At 42.3% G+C, this 18,719-nt stretch overlaps 2 pseudogenes; both read right to left on the bottom strand.

Moving 5' to 3' along the window:
* Positions 1-1,899: 1,899 nt before the first annotated feature.
* Positions 1,900-2,073, bottom strand: LOC138668182 (U2 spliceosomal RNA; annotated as a pseudogene).
* A 6,508-nt stretch (positions 2,074-8,581) lies between these two features.
* Positions 8,582-8,801, bottom strand: LOC138668013 (U2 spliceosomal RNA; annotated as a pseudogene).
* Positions 8,802-18,719: the final 9,918 nt, after the last annotated feature.

The raw sequence follows: 18,719 nt of genomic DNA, 5'->3' as shown, positions 1-18,719 counted from the left end.
ACATCACAGGTCTTAGGCGAAGGGCATTGATTTGCGGCATGCTCCTCTTTCCTGCAATTTCTACAACACTGTCCTTTAGTACACTCTGCCTGTACATGTCCGAAACAAAAACATCTCCTACAAAAACGAGGCTGTCCTGGGTAGGTCAAAAACCCTCTATGACCTGCCACAGAGAAATTTGCAGGAGGGTGCCTAAAACCACCCACACAGTCAGGGTCTCTCTTCAACTTTACACGAAAAGTATATTTACAATTGAAGATACCTAAGATATTAACCTGCCGTTCTCCTACTTTCACATAGTCACAATATTGCGAGAGAAAGCTCTGCAATAAAGCAGGGTCCGTGAAGGGATTATATACAGTCACAGTTACCTCCTTTTCTTGTAGACCAAATAAAGATATCCAGCCAACTCCTTCCAGAAGAGGATCCTCAGCATTACCCCGAAGCCACTCAAACACATTCAGGCAGACGTTTTGGTCCACAAAAGTCACGTCGTAATTACCTTGACGAGGAAACTCGTTACAGCTGAAGATTTCAGAACATTGTGCTCCAGCCTTTTCTTCAACAAGATCCCGGATGATGAAAACCACGTTGTTCTTTGTTGAATTGCCCGGATCCAAGGTCAAACGGATGGTGTTTCTGACGAAATTCATGACGATGGACTGTCGGTATATTCTACCACAGAGAATAGAAGTACTCCCACAAAGGAAGTCACAGGGAAACGGCCTATAGCCGAGGGATCACAACCGGATGCTAGGGGACTAATCAGACTCCCTAATAGCAGCAGGGGGGTGAAGTCCCACCAGAGATGAGACAATCCCCCCAGGCCAAGGAGCCGGGTACCCCAAGCACCTCTCAGCCAAGACCAAGGCAGCGACTGTAAGGTCACTGCACCTGATCCTAGCCAAAAGGCCGAGAAGCGATGTCCTGAAATGGTTTGCCACTTCGGCCGCACCAAGGCCTACAACTGACACCCAATGTGGAGACATAGCAAAAGATTGCCACAGGGAAGACATTTCCAGAAACTCTACATGTGTTCAATCTGTAAACAACGTGTTTTGCTTAATCTGCATAACTCCGCCTCCTATTTTAACACACCCTCACAGACAGGCGAGCAGTTGTCTTCCCAGCTCTACTGAAGCTGGGCGTAGACCCCCTCCTACCATGTGGTCTGCTGCTCTCAGGCAGCAGACTGAAGACAGCAGCCATTTTACACTGCCTGTTATAGGCCAAGGGCCCATTGTGACACGGAGGGTTCCGTAGGCTCATTGTGACAGCACGTGAAGGTTCCGTGCTCAGATTCTATCTACTGCAGGCAGCGCACTTGATTGGTCAAAAGCATTAGAATACTACTCACACAGGTGTAGATGGACAAGACAAGCATATTCAGGATCAGCACAGACCACATTTTTCCTTTTTTATTTAAATACATGTCATACACCACATAAATAAAAGTCAGTGGTCCACTAGAGGGAGCCAATGTTTTACAAAAGAATTCATGCATGCGGTCACAAATGTAGTATGTATGGCCGAACTACTCATAGGATACTTCAATTTAAACACTTAATACTGACAGCAGGGGCCTAATTTTGTAGATGGCACAATATATTTGCAACACTGTTACAAAGGCCTAATTTGGGCCTACAGCTTAACACACCTGTTGCAACCAGCAAAGACTGATTGATTGGATGCAATACAATGCTTGACATACATAGGTGAAAGCAAGGCAGGCAAGGCAAAGAAAATGTTGCAAATGGTCCAGTGAAATTGAGCAAAATGCTACATTTGGCATCTGAAATGTGCTTCTTTGACCCTGAAAAGAATTCTCATAAAGGGTTAAATGACAACTTGCGCTTGATTTCAATTCAATTCAATCTGTTTTTGGAAACCGGATCAGAGAAGGAGTGCACTGTTCCCGAAGATACTGCAATAACGTGTCAATGCGTGGAGTGGACAGAGCAAGCTCCATTTCCAGCTCCCTGTTCTAAAAATCCATTTATTATATGGTCCCCAAATAGGGTACGTATCCGATATTAAACTGATAAGAACAGATTTTTGTATAAAAAAAACCATTCAGGTTGTTTTATAAACAACAGTATGTAAGTCTTCTAAAAACCATCATTGTTGTTGCTTAAATATAACTCATCATCATGGTTATTCTTTATTTATTACTTCAAAAAGTTTTCAGAACCAGGAACAGAAATCAAGTATATAATTACAATAATGCACTCATTAGGGTCCTGTAGCTACTGGTACTTCACCAGATAATGCCATTTTAAGACCTTCCAGATGCCTTCAGCGTCCAATCCTTCACCACCTCTACTCTTGTCCCATTTGTAAATCACATATAATCTAGATAGTATTATCCTTATACAATCATTTACAGGAATCATTTTTCTTTTGAATAATCCCAAATTTCTCACATCCCATAAGCTTTCCATTACACATACCATTATCAGCCATAAAATGCTTTCATTCATCTTTCCACATGCCCCCATTCCAAACATTGCTACCCTCCAGTTAATGTAATTTACACCTGCTAGTTCTTTACAAAGACCACCCACAACTTTCCACAGACTATACGCACAATCACAGTCCCACATCACATGTCTCACAGTTTCACTCGCACCGCACCCATCTCTCGGACATACATTCGTTCTAATCAAATCCCTTCTTTTTTGCACCTCTCTTACAGGCAGTATATCATGCATGGCCATCCATACTACATCCTTCTGTTTATTTGACATTCCACTTGTACCCAACTTTTCCCATGTATCCGTTACCTCATTGAACCTCAAATCGTTGATGTTACATTCAATCTCATTTGCTCTCATTTTCTTCCTTACTTCTTTTGGTTTCTTAAACTCATTCATAGTCACAGCCAACAAATCATTCTTTCTAATAAACCTCTCAATCACCTCATACCACACAGGACACTTAAAGGCGACAGGCACGCTTCCATCTCTTTTCACCCAACATAACCCATACAACATCCATCCAGCCATATATCGCACCATATACGCCCCTTTGTTTCTTTTTTCCATTAAGACTACCTCTGTTTTAATATAATTGAGGTTCAAAACAAATTCGATGTCTGGAAAATCCATACCACCATTCTCACATGTTTTATATAGGTGTTCTCTTTTTAATTTTTCTATTTTACTACCCCAAAAGAATGTAAATATTATTTTTTGCACTCTTTTTATTTTCTTGTATGGGGATGGAAAAATTCCAGCCACATACAGTAAAATGGGCAGTATCACTGCCTTAATTATGAGTACCTTCCCATTCAATGTCAGGTCACGCATACGCCAAAAATTCAACTTTTTCTCTATTCGTAAACCGCACTCATCCCAGCTTTCTGTACCCCTTAGATCCTCATTAAACCATACACCCAGCACCTTTATTGGTCCTTCTATACATGTCACACAGTCCATCCTAATTCTACTATCGCCAAAACATTTAAAACAATATTTATACCAATTCACCCTAAAAGCAGACACACCACAGAAAAAATCCAATAATAATTTCACTCTACTCATTGACGCAATACTCTCACTCACAATCACCACATCATCCATATATCCCAGTACCTTGGCATTCATTCCTTTACTTCTAGGTATTAACATTCCTCTTATGAGTTTTTCTCTTCTAATCATACATAACAATGGTTCAATGACACTAATAAACAGTACAGGGGACATAGGGCACCCCTGTCTGACTCCTGACCTGATCAGGAATTTATCACTCAACCATCCATTCACTAATATTTCACTTGACACCTCCTCATACAGACATCTCACACCATCTAAGAATTTTTTGGGGAAACCCATTTTTTCCAACACTTCAAACATAAACACATGTGACACTCTATCGAAAGCTTTTTCAAAGTCCAAAGCCAACACCATACACTTCTGCTTCCTATCTTTGCAGTCACCCAGTATATCTCTCAACAACATCAAGTTATCATTTATACATCTCCCAGGCACAGCACATACTTGGTCATCTTCCACAACTTTACCAATTATTTCACGCATACGATTCGCTAGTATTTTACTATACAATTTATAGTCCGAATTTAGCAGTGTAATTGGCCTCCAATTCCCTAATTTTTTCCTTTCGCCTTTTTTATAGATGAGCACAACCACCCCTTCCTTCATTGATTCACACAGTTCTCCATTCTCCCACATATACTTGCATACTTCAGTCAGATCCGCACCCATGCACTCCCACGCTTTCACATACAATTCTATTGGTAATCCATCTTTCCCTGGTGTTTTATTTTTCTGAGCACTAAACACCACCTTTTTTACCTCATCCAGAATTACATCATCACACAGATCCTCACATTCATCCTTATCTAATTTTCTCTCCATACTGCCTAACACCTCAGTCATCAATCCAGAGTCAATCCATTTTTTGTCATATAGTCTGCCATAGAAACCCTTTACCTCCTTCATCACACCCTCTCCGGTTACACTCTTATCATTCTCGTCCAATAACTCATCCATGTCCGTTTTTTTACCATTCATTTTTTTGAAGAAATATCTGGTACATTTTTCATTTTTTTCCACATGTTCTATTTTTGTCCTGTACATAATTTCTTTTCCCTTTCTCTCAATCAGACATTTTAGCTCATTTTTTGCTTCCACTAATAGGTCATTCACATCAATCCCAGACATACTGCATTTTCTCAGCCATTCAATCCGCATATTTAAATCTTTGAATTTATTTCTATACATGGCAGCTTTTTTATAGCCCCATTTTCTGAAGAATTTTTTTATTTCCTGCTTTACCCAATCCCACCATTCCAACACACATGCAAACCTATTTTTACAGTATCCCCATCTTTCATACTTCTTCTTAAAATTACTCATCACTCTTTCATCCTCCAGCAGCCTCACATTCAGCTTCCATACACCCCTGCCATACACAAACCTCCCCTTCTCTTGGAACAGACCCCTCAAGTACTCGTGGTCTGAAAAGGGGACCGAACCTTGTTCAAACTTAAAACATTCAAAATTTTTGGAAAAAAACATCCTGTCAATTCTTGACTCAATCCCCCCTCTATCTGCCCTATATGTAGGTGGAGGATTGTCTGAACTTACCATTGCGGCATCTAAAAAGGAAAAATCAGAAATTAAATGAGATAATTTTTTCCCGGTTACATCACCGGTATCATCTATGACACAATTAAAGTCACCAACAAAAATTGTAGGAATCTTTCCTGGCAAAAATAAAGCTAGTTTTTCTAACAGAGCAAGACGCTCTTCCTTTGCGGTAGGACTATATACATTCACCACTCTTACCCGCCACCCCATATACTTAATTACAGCTATAATACACCGCCCCACCTCCACCACTGTATAACTGTCCATACAGTACTGCTTGTTCCCCAGCAGGATCCCCACACCATCATTTTTATTTACATGTGACCCAGACCATATGTGCTGTCCATGAGGCCAGTCCTGATCATTCGGAACTTCCGATAATCCGCACTCCTGCAGGCAGTAAATGTCGGCTCCCAGATTTTTTATATATTTCAGCACAGTAGACCTGCGTCCTTTAGATTTTATCTGCCTCACATTAAGGGATACGACATTAAGTGCAGCTTTGGCAGCCATATCAGCACTTTTTTATGCAAGTTTTTACATACCCACCACTTCTGTGTCAGCCTTGTCCTTCTGGAGGCAGGCAGGCGGACTGGAAACAGCTGGGAGAAGGAACCCCCTCTAAAAAAGCCATGTCAGGGGAGAAGCTGATGGCGGGGTACTCCCTGTCACTGATGGGACTTGCACTGTTCTCATCTGCATAATGGTATGCCAGGCGGGGCTTCTTCACAGCTTGGCCACTGGCTTCATGTGCTGGCCTCACTGCTGCTGTGAAGTCCCCCTGCTCCTTCACTTCACACTCACTGTCACTGCCATCCTCCTCCTCCTCCTCTGTCTGCATTGTGTCCCAGTGAGGTGTTTTACTCAGTGACACCTCCATGTCTCCCTCCCCGCAGGCAGAGAGATGTCCTGGGAGCTGGGAGCTGAGCTCCGTTTCTAGCTCCGCCCCTTTGACACCTCCTGTGCAGTCACAGATTCCTCAGCCTCTGTAGCCACGCCCCCCGCTCTCCCCTCAGTGTCTGGAGCTCTGGGTGAGTCACACACAGCTGGCTGCTGATTACCTGAGGGAAGCTGATTACCTGCAGCTGCGGGGGAGATTTTCCTCTCAGTAATAATGGCTCCTGCTTTGCCACGAGGTCGGCGTTCCTGCAGAGCATTGCCACCAGAGACTGTAGGGCTGGCAGACGCTACCTGGGCATACAGCCTGGCTCCAGCAGCACTGTTTGCCCTACAATCCCTGTACATATGTCCTGCCTCCCCACAGCCATTACACACTATGGGGTTGGGGCAGTCTTTAGCATAATGTCCAGGTAGGTTACACTTTCTGCAGAGCATTGCAGTGGGGCAGTTATCCACAATGTGTCCATATTCATTGCATCTCCTGCAGTAGAAGGGGGCTTCAGGGAAAAACAAGTACCCACTATCCCTCCCAATAGAGAAGTTCAGAGGGGGATAATGGATCCCTCCAGGGCCCTGAGTGTCCACACCAAAACGGACAAAGAATTTATGCTTCCCTGTCCAGAGCCCAGACTCCATGCTGATGACTCTGTGGGCGTACTGGACATAGGAGCAGTGTCTTTTCAGAAATTTTATAATTTCCTCCAGGGGCACAAAAGGATTGTGCATGAAAACTACTAGGGGTATGTCCCCTCTAGAATAAAGGACAGTAAATGTCAGTCCTGTGAGTAGGGCATTATCAGCATGGTCTCTCAGTGCTCTGTATAAGTTCTGGCAGGCTCCAGCTGATGAGAAAATCAGTACATACCGTCCATCTTTCCTGAACTCCTGCAGGCAGACAATGTCCTCCTTCTTCACCTTCAGCGTGTCATAAAGGATCATATTTACCAGGTATCCCAGCGAGAAATGCATCCTCTTCTCCTGCGCGACATCAATACGAAAACCATTACGGACCCGGGCGTCACCGGTCCCTGCGAAGTGGACTACCACTCCCATCTTCTTTAAGATCGCCTTCTCTTTCCTCCACTCCTTACAGCACAGCCTTATGACCAGACCAATGCATACTGCACTTGATCTTAGCCAAAAGGCCGAGAAGCGATAGCCTGAAATGGTTTGCCACTCCGGACGCCCCATGGCCTACAACCAAGACCCACTGTGGAGAGAGCCCAAAAGATGATTGCCCAGGGGAAGACATTTTTTTCTAAACTCTGGATGCCTTCTCAAATGGCAGTTCTGGTGTGTGTGGGGGTGTGTGGGGGGTGTGTGGGGGTGTGTTCAAGTTGGGCCCAACGCGTTTTTGAAATCTGCATAACTCCGCCTAATCTGCATAACTCCGCCCATTTGAACACACCCTCCATCCCTTTTGCGCTAAAGAGTGCAACTATTAGTGCAGGTCTACAAATTGCCCCTTTAAAAAAAAAAAAAACAAACAACAGCATCTCAATTCGCAGACACGGTGTTTAGGGCTCTTGGCCCTCGTCAGTGCGAAGCAAGAGAACTGATTTGGCTAGGTGAGAGGCACTGGACTGGGGTCTAAGGGGTAACGTTCCTCCTGATGGATGGAGAGTGACATACCAGCTGACTTGTCAAGGTAAAGAGGGCTATTCAAGAAACGGGCAGAGCGAGTGTGTAATTCAAACACCAGACGGGCTAGCAGTTGTCTTGCCAGCTGCCCTGAAGCTGGGCACAGCACAGACAGACAATCCCCCTACCATGTGGTCTGCTGCTGCTCCAGCAGCAGACTGAAGACGGCGCCATTTTTCTCTGCCTTAGATAGGTCCAGAGCCCATTGTGACACGTGAGAGTTCCGGAGTCAATGGCTGAAGGCCCCATTGTGACAGCAGGTGAAGGTTCCGTGCACAGATTCTATCTACTGCAGGCAGCAGCAGCGCACCTAATTGGTCAAAAAAAGCATTAGAATACTACTCACACAGTACAAGACAAGATGGACAGGACTAGCACATTCAAGCTAGATCATCACAGACCCCATTTTTCCTTCTTTCTTTAAATACATATCATACACCACATAATTAAAAGTCTGTGATCCACAAGAGGGAGCCAATGTTTTACAAAGGAATTTGTGCATGCGGTCACAAATGTAGTATGTATGGCCGAACTACTCGTAGGATACTTCAATTTAAACACTTCATACTGACAGACAGACAGACAGACAGACAGCAGGGGCCTAATTTTGTAGATGGCACAATATATTAGCAACACTGCTACAAAGGCCTCATTCGGGCCTACATCTAAACACACCTGTTGCAACCAGCAAAGATTGCTTGATTGCTTGATTGATTGCATATTGGATGCAATCCAATGCTGAACATGCACAGGTGAAAGCAAGGCACAGGAAATGTTGCAAACAATCCAGTGAAATTGAGCAAATTGCTACATTTGCCACCTGAAACGTGCTTCTTTGACCCTGAAAAGAATTCTCCGAAAGGGTTAAATGACAACTTGCTGTGCTGATTTCAATTCAATTCAATCTGTTTTTGGAAACCGGATCAGAGAAGGGGTGCACTGTTCCCGAAGATACTGCAATATCGGGTCAATGCGTGGAGTGGACAGAGCAAGCTCCATTTCCAGCTCCCTGTTCTAAAAATCCATTTAATATATGGTCCCCAAATAGGGGACGTATCAGATATTAAACTGATAAGAACAGATTTTTTTTTTTTAACTTGGAAGTACCCACATTTAGGTACACCCGTTTATTAAAGTTTTAAAAGCAATTACAGATAAAAGACGTATGTATACAGTGCATTACATATTTAAAGCATTTATAACATATCAATCAGATTTTTTTTTTTTTTCTTCCAATGTTACATGCAGTAAAAACAAGTAATATACAAGCATCGGCCAATAATTTACATTTATGGTAGCGTTCAAATTATAGTATTCCACTCTTCTACCATCCATTGCTTTGACAATAAAAGATTCTTTTTCTTGTCCAATAAATAATAAATATATATTTCACTAAAAGCCAATGATAAAACGTCTTTCACAGATAAAACATCATGTTTAAAAAGAAGGATGTTCCTGGCCTTCCATAGAGCTTCTTTGATGGTGCTGATTGTCTTCCATGCGATGATCCTCTTAGTTGCGTTGGGGCATTCCATGCATCCAAACAAAACAGTCTCAAAACTTAAGTCTTTCAAATCAGTTATTTTCTGGAGTAAAGGGAAAAATTTTGTCCATATTTGTCTTGTGAATTGACAAGTCCAAAGAATGTGCAGCACTGTTTCTTCCCTTTGGCAGTCCTCTCTTGGGCACTTGGCGGATCTCACGAGTCCTCTTCGGTGCTGGAATGCCCGGCATGGAAGACAATCATGCACACAGCTCCAGGCCAGGTCCTTCTGGGAATTAAAAAGATACGAGGCATTAACATTTTTCCAAATCTCTAAACACTTAGGATCATTAAAGTTTCCAATCTGCGTCACTTGTTCTTTTCCTTTGAGGCCCTTTAGGATCTTTTTGCTATCCCCTAGGGCCTCTGTGTTTATACCCTTTAGGTCATATGTGTTAACAATGGTACCTAAGATTTTATAGTTTTCGGGTGTGTTAAAAGTATATGGGGAATTTAAAACTGTTTCAAACCACCCAAGGCGTCTCATAAAAAAACCAATGTTAAAACGTATAAAATATGACCAGTAACTATTTTTAAAAAGGGAATTAAAACACAGGACAAAGAAACGGATTAAAACAAAAGCTCTAAAATCTGGGAAGTCTTTGCCACCATTACCTTTGGATTTTACCACCAGCTCTCTCTTTAGTTTTTCCATCTTGGAACTCCAATAAAAGGTAAAACAAGCTTTAATTATTTTGTTAAAAATGCCGTTTGGAGGGGGGAAGACCAGGCTTAAATATAATAAAAGCGGCAATATGACCATTTTAATAATTAAAATTTTCCCCTCCATAGTCATTTTTCTCAAATTCCACATACACAGCTTTTGGTTTACCTTCTGAGCCACCATATTCCAGCTTTCAGTGCCTTTATTTTCTTCATTAAAAATTACACCTAAAACTTGAACAGAGTCCCTCTCAGGAACTTGGATATCTGTTAAAACCACATTGCCAACCTTAAAAATAGAACTTTTATTAAAATTTAATTTAAAACCAGACCCACAGCAGAAAAACTCCACCTGCCTTAAGGCTTTTTGTATAGAAGGAGAATCCCTGCATATTATGGCTACATCATCCATATACCCTGTGACTTTAGCCTCCAGACCTCCTCCACCAGGCAGTGGGATTCCCCGGATTTGTTTATCCCTCCTCAGGGCACATAGCAGGGGTTCAAGAGCACAAATAAATAAAAGTGGGGACAGCGGACAACCCTGCTTAACCCCAGATTTTAAAACAACGTCTTTAGTTTTAAAACCATTTATCACAATCTTGCTTGTGCAATCTTTATAAAATGCCTTAAGTGACTCTAAAAACCCTTCTGGTATACCCATTTTATTTAAAACATTAAAAAGGAACTCGTGAGATACTCTATCAAAAGCTTTCTCAAAATCAAGGGATAAGACCGCCATTCCACCTCCCCTTGATTTAGTGTCATCAATTATGTCTTTAATTAAATTTAGGTTTTCCCATATGCTTCTCTCTGGTATACCACAGACCTGGTTAGGATGTATTATGTTTCCCACCACTTTTTTGAGTCTGTTTGCACAAATTTTGGCCATTATTTTATAGTCACAGTTTAAAAGGGTTATTGGTCTCCAATTTTTTATGTCCGTTTTGTCCCCTTTTTTGTATATAAGGGAAACCTCACCCTTTTTCCAAGAGGTTGGGAGAGTTTTTGTATTAAAAACCTCACTTAAAATATTTAAAAGATCTTCTTGTAAAAGCTCATAAAAACTGGAATAAAATTCTATGGGGATACCGTCTGGCCCGGGGACTTTTCCTGGTTTAAAACTTTTCACTGTTTCAGCCACCTCTTCCTTGCTCAGGTCCTGCAATAAAAAGTTTTGTGACACTGGGTCTAAAATGGTTGTGATTTCCTCCATAGAGCTTTCCATAAAACTATTGTCTATAACTTTTTTATTAAAAAGGTCAGCATAAAATTGGTGGACTTTATTTAAAATTCCCTCTATTTCATTTTCTCCCTCCAAAGAATTAATAAATACCCTTTTTCCGACCATATTTTTAAAGAAATAACGGGAACAGGTTTCATTCTCTTCTATATGCTTGACTTTTGAGTGAAAGATTAATTGCTTCCCCCTTTGTTCCAAGCATCTTGATATTTCAGTTTTAACCCCTTAAGCCCCGAGGGTGGTTTGCACGTTAATGACCGGGCCAATTTTTACAATTCTGACCACTGTCCCTTTATGAGGTTATAACTCTGGAACGCTTCAACGGATCTTGGCGATTCTGACATTGTTTTCTCGTGACATATTGTACTTCATTTTAGTAGTAACATTTATTCGATATAACTTGCGTTTATTTGTGAAAAAAACGGAAATTTGGCGAAAATTTAGAAAGTTTCGCAATTTTCCAACTTTAAATTTTTATGCCCTTAAATCACAGAGATATCTCACGCAAAATACTTAATAAGTAACATTTCCCACATGTCTACTTTACATCAGCACAATTTTGGAACCAAAATTTTTTTTTGTTAGGGAGTTATAAGGGTTAAAAGTTGACCAGCAATTTCTCATTTTTACAACACCATTTTTTTTTAGGGACCACATCTCATTTGATGTCATTTTGAGGGGTCTATATGATAGAAAATACCCAAGTGTGAGACCATTCTAAAAACTGCACCCCTCAAGGTGCTCAAAACCACATTCAAGAAGTTTATTAACCCTTCAGGGGTTTCACAGGAATTTTTGGAATGTTTAAATAAGAATGAATATTTAACTTTTTTTCACACAAAATTTATTTCAGCTCCAATTTGTTTTATTTTACCAAGGGTAACAGGATAAAATGGATGCCAAACATTGTTGTACAATCTGTACTGAGTACGCTGATAGCCCATATGTGGGAGTAAACCACTGTTTGGGCGCATGGCAGAGCTCGGAAGGGAAGGAGCGCCATTTGACTTTTAAATGCAAAATTGACAGGAATTGAGATGGGACGCCATGTTGCGTTTGGAGAGCCACTGATGTGCCTAAACATTGAAACCCCCCACAAGTGACACCATTTTGGAAAGTAGACACCCTAAGGAACTTATCTAGATGTGTGGTGACCACATTGACCCACCAATTGCTTCACAGAAGTTTATAATGCAGAGCCGTAAAAATAAAAAATCATATTTTTTCACAAAAATGATCTTTTCGCCCCCAATTTTTTATTTTCCCAAGAGTAAGAGAAGAAATTGGACCTCAAAAATTGTTGGCCAATTTGTCCTGAGTACGCTGATACCCCATATATGGGTGTAAACCATTGTTTGGGCGTATGGCAGAGCTCGGAAGGGAAGGAGCGCCATTTGACTTTTCAATGCAAAATTGACTGGAATTGAGATGGGACGCCATGTTGCGTTTGGAGAGCCCCTGATGTGCCTAAACATTGGAACCCCTCACAAGTGACACCATTTTGAAAAGTAGACCCCTTAAGGAACTTATCTAGATGTGTGGTGAGCACTTTGACCCAACAAGTGCTTCACAGAAGTTTATAATGCAGAGCCGTAAAAATAAAAAATCTTATTTTTTCACAAAAATGATCTTTTCGCCCCCAATTTTTTATTTTCCCAAGGGTAAGAGAAGAAATTAGACCACAAAAGTTGTTGTGCAATTTGTCCTGAGTGCGACGATACCCCATATGTGGGGGGTAAACCACTTTTTGGGTGCATAGCAGAGCTCGGAAGGGAAGGAGCGCCATTTGACTTTTCAATGCAAAATTGACTGGAATTAAGTTGGGACGCCATGTTGGTTTGGAGAGCCCCTGATGTGCCTAAACATTAAAACCCCCCACAAGTGACACCATTTTGGAAACTAGACCCCATAAGGAACTTATCTAGATGTGTTTTGAGAGCTTTGAACCCCCAAATGTTTCACTACAGTTTATAACGCAGAGCCGTTAAAATAATTTTTTTTTTTTTTTCGCAAAAATTATTTTTTAGCCCCCAGTTTTGTATTTTCACAAGGGTAACATAATAAATTGGACCCCAAAAGTTGTTGTCCAATTTGTCCTGAGTACGCTGATACCCCATATGTGGGGGGGAACCACTGTTTGGGCACATGGCAGAGCTCGGAAGGGAAGGAGCGCCATTTGGAATGCAGACTTAGATGGATTGGTCTGCAGGAGTCACGTTGCATTTGCAGAGCCCCTGATGTACCCAAACAGTACAAACCCCCCACAAGTGACCCCATATTAGAAACTAGACCTCCCAAGGAACTTATCTAGATGTGTTGTGAGAACTTTGAACCCCTAAGTGTTTCACTACAGTTTATAACGCAGAGCCGTGAAAATAAAAATTATTTTTTTTTTTCACAAAAATGATTTTTTAGCCCCCAGCTTTGTATTTTTACAAGGGTAACAGAATAAATTGGACCCCAAAAGTTGTTGTTCAATTTGTCCTGAGTACGCTGATACCCCGTATGTGGGGGGGAACCACTGTTTGGGCGCATGGCAGAGCTCGGAAGGGAAGGAGCGCCATTTGGAATGCAGACTTAGATGGATTGGTCTGCAGGCGTCACGTTGCATTTGCAGAGCCCCTGATGTACCCAAACAGTAGAAACCACCCACAAGTGACCCCATATTGAAACTAGACCTCCCATGGAACTTATCTAGATGTGTTGTGAAAACTTTGAACCCCCAAGTGTTTCACTACAGTTTACAACGCAGAGCCGTGAAAATAAAAAATCCTTTTTTTTCCCACAAAAATGATTTTTAGCCCCCCAAATTTTTATTTTCCCAAGGATAACAAGAGAACTTGGACCCAAAAAGTTGTTGTCCAATTTGTCTCGAGTACGATGATACCCCATATGTTGGGGTAAACCCCTGTTTGGGCGCACGGGAGAGCTCGGAAGTGAAGGAGCACTGTTTTACTTTTTCAATGCAGAATTGGCTGGAATTGAGATCGGACGCCATGTCGCGTTTGGAGAGCCCCTGATGTGCCTAAACAGTGGAAACCCCCCAATTATAACTGAAACCCTAATCCAAACGCACCCCTAACCCTAATCCCAACTGTAACCCTAACCACACACCTAACCCTGACACACCCCTAATTCTAATCCCAACCCTAATCCCAACCGTAAATGTAATACAAACCCTAACCCTAGCCCTAACCCTAGCCCTAACCCTAACCCTAATGGGAAAATGGAAATAAATACATTTTTTTTAATTTTATTATTTTTCCCTAAGGCTAGGTTCACATTGCATTAGGGAAATCCGTTTAGCACTAGCGGATTGCGCTAACGCAATGTCTTTTTAGGTGTCGTGTTTAGTGGTCGCGTTAACGTCCCCGCTCTGGAAGATCGGGGATCGGACCTCGGGCGCGCCGCGGACGCTGCAAGCAGCGTCTGAGGCGCGCCACAAAAGAACGGCACCTTGCTAGCGCGAGCCGAAAATGGCACGCTCTAGCGATGCGCTACACCCGAAAATCACATTGCTGTCAATGGTTGTGCTAACGGACCCGTTGCACGGCGTTAATTGTGACATTTTCGCCGTGCAACGCTGTCCGTTAGCGTTAACCCATTAACGCAATGTGAACCTAGCCTAACTAAGGGGGTGATGAAGGGGGGTTTGATTTACTTTTATAGCGAGTTTTTTATATCGGATTTTTATGATTGGCAGCCGTCACACACTAAAAGACGCTTTTTATAGCAAAAAAGTTTTTGCGTCTCCACATTTTGAGACCTATAATTTTTCCATATTTTGGTCCACAGAGTCATGTGAGGTCTTGTTTTTTGCGGGACGAGTTGACGTTTTTATCGGTTACATTTTCGGACATGTGACAGTTTTTGATCGCTTTTTATTCCGATTTTTTGTGAGGCAGAATGACCAAAAACCAGCTATTCATGAATTTCTTTTGGGGGAGGCTTTTATACCGTTCCGCGTTTGGTAAAATTGATGAAGCAGTTTTATTCTTCGGGTCAGTACGATTACAGCGATACCTCATTTATATCATTTTTTTTATGTTTTGGCGCTTTTATACGATAAAAGCTATTTTATAGAAAAAATAATTATTTTGGCATCGCTTTATTCTCAGGACTATAACTTTTTTATTTTTTTGGTTATGATGCTATATGGCGGGTCGTTTTTTGTGGGACAAGATGACGTTTTCAGAGGTACCATGGTTATTTATATCCGTCTTTTTGATCGCGTGTTATTCCACTTTTTGTTCAGCGTTATGATAATAAAGCGTTGTTTTTTGGCTCGTTTTTTTTTTTTTTTTCTTACGGTGTTCACTGAAGGGGTTAACTAGTGGGCCAGTTTTATAGGTCGGGTCGTTACGGACGCGGCGATACTAAATATGTGTACTTTTATTGTTTTTTTTGTTTTTTTTTTATGTAAAGAAATGTATTTATGGGAATAATATTTTTTTTTTTCTGCTTTATTTAGGAATTTTTTTTTTATTTTTTTTTACAAGTGTGGAAATTTTTTTTTTTACTTTTTCACTTTGTCCCAGGGGGGGACATCACAGATCACCGATCTGACAGTGTGCACAGCACTCTGTTAGATCGGTGATCTGACATACAGCCGGGCAGGATTAGAGCTGCAGCTGCAGCCTGATCCTGACCCGGAAGTGCTCCCTGCAGGACCCGGATGCAGCCCGGCGGCCATTTTGGATCCGGGGACTGCAGGGAGAAGACGCTCGGTACACGGTGAGCACATCACCGTGTACCGATCGTCTCAGGGAAGCCCGCAGGGAGCCCTCTCCCTGCGCGATGCTTCCCTGCACCGCCGGCACACCGCGATCATCTTTGATCGCGGTGTGCCGGGGGTTAATGTGCCGGGAGCGGTCCGTGACCGCTCCTGGCACATAGTGCCGGATGTCAGCTGCGATAGGCAGCTGACACCCGGCCGCGATCGGCCGCGCTCCCCCCGTGAGCGCGGCCGATCGCATATGACGTACTATCCCGTCCATGGGAATTAAGTCCCAGGTCACCTGGACGGGATAGTACGTCATATGGGATTAAGGGGTTAAGATTACAAATATCTTTATCCACATCAATGTCGTGCTCACGTAGTTTATAGAGGGTTTGCAGTCGGGTATTTAGGAGGTTGTAAATCTCTCTCTTTTCTTTAGCTTTTTGTACTCCAGCTTTAATAAAGAAATTTTTAATATTTTTCTTCATTTTTTCCCACCACCTACTAATAGGGATACGGGGATCTCTAGTTTGTTTTCAATTTGTATAAAATTCCGTAAAACTGGTTAAAATTTCTGGATCATCTAAGAGAGAGACATTTAGTTTCCAGGCACCTTTACCTTTTTTCTTAAAATCATCATAATTAACATTAAAAAGTAAAAGTTTATGGTCTGAAAAGACATTGGTTAAAAGCTCACATTTAAAAGGCAGTATGGAATTAGAACAAAAAATAAAATCAATTCTGGAGCTACAGTTCACATTGCTCCAGGTTACCCACTCTTCAGCAGGGAGATTCATATTGCATTCCTTAAAACAATCGATAAGTTTAAAATCCTGCACAATGTTTCTGAGCATAAAAGAGGTTTTATCGTAGTTTCTGCTTACCGCATTGGAGAATCTTTTCTCCCCACCCATAATACAATTAAAATCACCTGCTAAAATAAGAGGATCAGAATCATTAATAAAAAGGGGTAACATTTCTAACATTTTTGCTCTTTCATTTTTCTCAGTAGATCCATAAAAATTTAAAAACTGCCATTTAAAACCATCAATAAAAGCTTTAACCAATAAAATCCTGCCTGGTAAAACCTCCTGAACTGAGTCAATAAAAACATTACCTTTAAAAAGAATGGCGACCCCTGCTGACCTGGATTCATTTGATCCTGACCACACTGAGGGTCCATGTGTCCAATCTGTTTTATACTTATTATAATTTAAAGAGTGTGGAATATTGCATTCCTGTAAGAAGATAACTGATGCCGACAAAGTGTACAAAAACTCAAAGAGCGCCAACCTCCTGGGTTTTGTTTTAATCCCTCTAACGTTGAGGGATATTCCAGAGATCCCCGCCATAAGAGAAAATAAAAGGTACGAAATTCAAAAACTCTTACCTCAGCTGGCTTATATGTCCTCATCGGAGGGTTCGGTCTTGTCGGCGACGGTCATGAGGGAAGAGATCTCGGAGGACTCTCCTTCAGACAGGGCTTCGAATGGCATTACACTTTCCGGGACGAGCTCACTCTCCATAAATAAGACCTTACTTGTCAGGTAGGCCGACTCCCATCCCTGCTCCTGATCTCCCACCGGCCCCCCCTCCAGGGGACCAATCGGAGGGGTCAGATCGAGCTCGGGTGCCGGCTGTCCTCTGACCGGAGTTACAGGAATGGCTGAGGCAGCCACCCCAGACCCCCTCTCCATCTCTGAAGAGGGTGGGGTTGCCCGCTCCTCCATGGGCATCTCCTCGGGTTTCCCACCTCCATCAGGGGGTTCCTGTGGGGGTACTTCCCTTGACGCACCACCTGTTTTCTCCTGGACTTTCCGCCTTTTTGAATCCGATTTTCTGCGCCCTTGAGCCGTCCCGGAAGATCGCAGAGACAAGGGCTGGCTTTTTGCAGAAGCAGCTGTACCCTCTGCGGGGTCCTCTTTCTGCTGCCTGCTCTCCTTCTGCCGTTCCCTCCTGCGTCTCGCTTTCTCATTCCTCACTTCAGTGTAGCCATCCTTACCTGTACCAGGTACCTCATTCGACTCGTCCATCGACTCCTCCTCATCCTCCTTTGTTTTGGGGACAGCAGAACCAGCCGAGGGTTGGCAGGGGGCCGGAGGCTGTTCCTTCTCGGGTTGTGCTCCTTTTGTGTTTTTCCTGTTAGGACAAAAGGAAAAAGAATGATCTTTTGCAAGACAATTTGTACACATATTCTCTGTCTGGCATTGCTCGGTTTTATGTTCCTGGCTCCCACATTTTGCACAGGTCGGGTCACAATTTGAATGCCCATATAGTTTACATTTTCTACAGAAGGACGGCATGCCATTAAAATAGAGGTCGCCATTCGTTTTGCCAATTTTAAAACGAGCTGGTGGTAAATCTACTCCTCCAGGTTTTGAGGCATTTTTGACACAGGTTACAACATATCTCCATTTGGAGGTCCAAATGCCGCATTCATTCAAAATCTTCCCCAAACAATTGACTTTTTTGAAGAAACCCAACAGGTATCTTCCGATTTCGCTTTCTTGCATATGGGGTGAATAAATTTTAACAATCAAGAGCCTGGTCTCTTCTAAATCATGGATAGCAAATTTAACCCCTTTAAGTTCAGGGTTTTTCTGGATAATCACATCAGGGGAGATGACCTGGTTACAAACATGCTGATGGATACCTTCTCCGGTAAAAGTAACATCATAGACACCGCGTCTTGGATAGTCCTGGATGGCCAGGATTTCGTGTTTCCGGACTGAAAGAGCCTTCTCCAGAACATTGCCAACCACGAATTTTAGTCCACGGCCATCTCCTCCACCTTTCTCAAAATAAATCCGAACCGTATGCTTTAGCAGAGCATAGGTTGGAACATCACCAGGATCTGGGTCCATGGTTATAAGGAAAAAAACGGGGGTGTCCCGCAAC

The sequence above is a fragment of the Ranitomeya imitator genome, chromosome 2, assembly GCF_032444005.1.
Source record: "Ranitomeya imitator isolate aRanImi1 chromosome 2, aRanImi1.pri, whole genome shotgun sequence".
Classification (NCBI taxonomy): Eukaryota; Metazoa; Chordata; class Amphibia; order Anura; family Dendrobatidae; genus Ranitomeya; species Ranitomeya imitator.
The sequence above is the reverse complement of the archived record's forward strand: the minus strand, read 5'-3'. Positions and strand labels throughout refer to the sequence as shown.